Source organism: Lactuca serriola, chromosome 3, assembly GCF_051521515.1.
Source record: "Lactuca serriola cultivar US96UC23 chromosome 3, Lser_US96UC23_V15, whole genome shotgun sequence".
NCBI lineage: Eukaryota > Viridiplantae > Streptophyta > Magnoliopsida > Asterales > Asteraceae > Lactuca > Lactuca serriola.
The window spans coordinates 199212466-199217054 of NC_136410.1; positions in this window are offsets into that span (position 1 = coordinate 199212466).

The following is a 4589-nucleotide window of genomic DNA, read 5'->3' on the forward strand; positions in this document are numbered from 1 at the left end:
AATTAAATTAACATTAAGGTTAAATAAAGTTTTATAAAAGAAAAAAAGTGATAAACAATTAGAGAAAGCACACAATATAAGACTTAATCGTTTCATATATTCTATTTTGCTTTGTAAAAAATACCAAAGGAAATTAATTGACAACATTTTTTGTATTTTCTATACTAATAGTATACCAAATATAGTATTGTACTTTGAAAATGATGTGACAATAACATATTTTATAACAAACCCGAAACTACCAAAACAAAATGTTATTTTATAAATACATTATACTTCAAAGTATCTACACATTATAAACATAGAAACTTCTTCAAATAGATAGTACATTGCTATTATATACTATAATCTAGACATAGAAAATAACATACTTTTTCACAAAATGCAAACATGGAATCATAACATATATACAATCGTTAAAATACCGTAGAAACAAAATTTTTTTCGAACAAAAATGAAAAAAATATATATATAAAACCGTAGGTTTTATGAAAGCTACGGTTTTATATACAAACCTAAGGTTTCTTCTTTTTTTTTTCAAAAAAAAAATCACAGAATCGAAAAAATATACAAATGTTTATTGGTTATAATTTAAAAAAAAAATAAAAAAAATAAAAATAAAACCCGAAAAAAATAAAACCGTAGGTTCCCAAAACGCCTATGGTTTCGCTTTTTTTTAGTTTTATAAAAAAAAAATCATGAATAAATACTATATATACAATTCCGATCATGTTGGATCAATTAAAAAAAACGAAAAAAAATTACATACGTTTCGACGAAACCGTAGGTGTACAAGTCGACACTGAACAAACTGTGCATTGCGCACTTGTACACCGTAGGTTTCATATGAAACTTACGGTTTTATTTTTTTCGATTTTTTTAAATAAAAACTTAACCCCATATACAAAACCTACTCCTAATCACGAACACGGTAAAATTTTGATGAAAAGTAGAGAAACCTAGTTATTCTTCGGGTGCTCCATTGAGAGAAAAAAGTAGGCAAACCAACAAAACAATAATAAAAAATAACATAATTTGAAAAATTAGACATTATATACTTTGGGCTAATGGGTCACGAAAAAGTAAACGGGCGGTAAAAACAGTAGTCCATTACCACGAAATACTATATTTCTAGAAAAAGAGTAACACCCATTGACTGCAGTCAACTATATGTTGACTACTATTTTGTGGTTTATTATTGGCTTAGATGTATTTTTTGGCTATTTTTTTATAACAAATTAACAATTATGGCTACATTAGTAATTTTTCCTATTTTTTTTATTAGATAAACCGTATATGATTTCACAAGAGAAGGGACACAAAATTATTTCTAAATTGCATATTTGTAGGTTATATAATATTTTTAGAACAATCTCTATCTTAATAAACAAAACTTTTTATTTGCCACGTGCCCATTCCATATCCCATTTTTCATCAAAGTGAAATTCCTTAGATACCCTTGCATCATTTCCAAATATCTATTTAATTAATAGTCAATTCAAAATAGAGAAAATGACAAAAATAGCCATTTACACTAATGGGATTACAAAAATAGCCAAAAAAAAAATCAAAATTACAAAATTAGCCCACAATTTCGCAGATGGAGATGCCCCATCTGCGAAATCAGCATCTCATCTGCGAATGTACAAGCACCTAAAGCATAGTTGTGCTTTAGTTGCTTGTACATTCGCAGGTGCTTTTAATTTTTTTTTTAATTTTTTTTCTGTATATATAGGGGTAAAATCGCAGATGGAATAGGTCCATCTGCGATTTACTCTCATTCTATCTGCGAAATTGTGGTTTTTTTTTGTATGTTTTTTAGTTTGACTATGAAATGAATTGGTTTGACTACGAAATCATGTTGCTATATAAAAAGTTTTGTAGAAAAATATCATTTTGGTTATTATTTGTTTAGGAACTTTCTCTACAATTTGCTCAAAAAATGATTGAATATTTGGTTTGTCTTGTAACCGGTGGGAGATGGCAAGTTAATGAAACTAATCTGGAATACATATGTCCACAGGGAGGTATTTCTGAACTTACTTTGATATTTTCTGAGTATATTAGTTATAGTGATTTTGTATCTTTGGTAAGAAGCAAAATTGGTTTGTTAGACAAATATAGAATTAGTCTTCGTTTCCACCATCCTGAATTAAATTATTATATAGCTATAGTTGAAGACATGGATGTTAGAATGTTGATAAACGTAATCAAATGTAGTGGAGGAAGGGCTGTGAAAGTGTTTGTGGTGGTTGATGAAGTTGAGGAGGTTAATGGGGGTGGTGAAATTGGAAACCGGCTTGTTGGTAATTTATGCAGTTATAAAGGGAGCAACGATCCGATAGGTACTTTCAATACTCCTAGTGTACCTCAGTTTCACAGTGTTGCTGAAAATGTTAATGTTAGTTATTCACCTATTCACTATGTGGATCCTGAGAATTACAAGCATGTTGGTGATGATGATGTTGGTACTTATCTTGATGATGTGGGTGGTCGTTGTGATGATGTTGCCGAACAAGAAGTTAAAGTTATAAGTAGGCGTGTGGTAGATAAAACTAAAAAGAAAAAAAAATTCAAGTAAAAAAAATGAAAAAAAATCATGTTTACGGGCATTATGTTGATGTTGGTGATGTATGTTTAGATATAACCAAGCTACAAAGCAATTCCAATAGAGATGAGTTGGGTGATGAAGTTAAAGCTAAGTTTCCCGATAACCTTTTTCACGGTATGCCCCCTGTACCAGCATGGCCAGTTGATATTAATGAAGATATCCCAACACAGATGGTAGACATGAATCTTCAAAAGATTCAATGTGAGAGTATATTTAAGAACAAAGAACTTTTAAAGCGGTGTATTGGTAAAAAAATGTCTTCGAGAAGGTTTCCAGACGAGGACAAGTAGATCCACCAAATCAAGGTATGAAGTTGTGTGTGTTTCGAAAAATTGTTCTTGGTTACTAAGAGCAAAAGCAATTAAAAATTCTGATGGACTTTTCCAAGTGAATAAATTTGTTGATGTACACACATGTTCTTCAACATTGTTGCAACCTAATCATCGACAAGCAAACAAATATGTTTTGGGTGAATATGTTGCTGATGTTTTGGCTGAAGATTATAGTAGAGTTTATCGGGGAAAAGAAATTGTTAATGATATGAATGCTCAATTGAATATCAATATCTCATACCATCAGGCATGGCGTGCGAAGCAATATGCATTGTTGTCGTTAAGGGGTAGGAAAGAGGATTATTTTACCAAACTTTCGGCTTATTGTCACAACTTGGCCAAACATAATCTGGGTACTGTCACACATATTAAAACAGATGCTGATGATCTCTTTGAGTTTTTGTACGTCGCACTCGGTTGCTCGGTTAGTATTATCATATTATATTAATTTTTTAATGTTTATTTTGGTGTATTTGAATAGATATACAATGTATTGTAGGTACGCGCTTTTGTCAATTTTTGTAAGCCGACCCTAGTAGTAGATGGAGCTCACCTAAAGGGCGAGTTCAAAGGTACCATGTTACTTGCAGTTACTAAGGACGGACAAAACCAACTATTATCGGTTGCATATGGTATATGCAAAAATGAGTGTACCGATTCTTGGACATGGTTTTTTCAAAAACTACATGATTGCATAGGAAATATGAAGGAGCTTACAATTATATCTGATAGGTCTCCATCTATAGCAACATCCGTTGCCAACATTTTTCCTCACGCTCATCATGGAATATGTGGTGTCCATTTGTATTTCAACATAGTATCTAGATTCGGCAAGAGTAAGACGGTTAAAGGAATTTTTTGGGAGGCGTGTAGGGCGTACACAGTTGATGTTTTTGATGTTGCCATGGATGTTATGAAAAAGACAAAAGAACCAGTATGAGAGTACTTAAAAAGTATAAATCCAGAAACCTGGTCAAGGGCACATTTTAAAGGGAACCGATACAATCTTATGTCGTCCAACAGTGCGGAGTCTATAAATGCATTATCTAGACACGCACGTAAGGTGCCGATACTTATGTTGATCGATTTTTTTCGTGCTACAATGCAACAATGGTGGTTTCAAAGACGTAACTTTGCAAGTATTAAGTAAATTTGTAATATTAATGTTTTATTAGTTTTGATGTTATTGATCTTAACTTCTTCATTTTGGCTGTTTTTTTAGCGGAAGCAACAACAATACTTACCCCTTAGGCGGATGAAGATGTAAAAGAAAACAAGAAAACTTTACCAAATGGGATGTTCGCATGATCTCAAATACGAAATGTGAGGTCAAAAAGGGGGCACAAAATGTGATTGTTGATTTTCAACATATGACATGTACATGTAGGCATTGGCAACTTGATGGGATACCTTGTGGTCATGTCATAAGATGTTTAACAGTGAACAATTACCAAGACTGCTCGAGGTTTGCATTAAATGCTTACCTTACCGAAACGCTGAGGAAAACATATGAGGAATCAATAAACCCTCTGCCAAAGTCATCCGAATGGGAGATCCCTGATGATTTGATGATTGTTAAGCCACCTATAATGGATAAACGTCAGCCAGGCAGGCCAAGAAACACAGACCGCATTCCATCCCAAGGC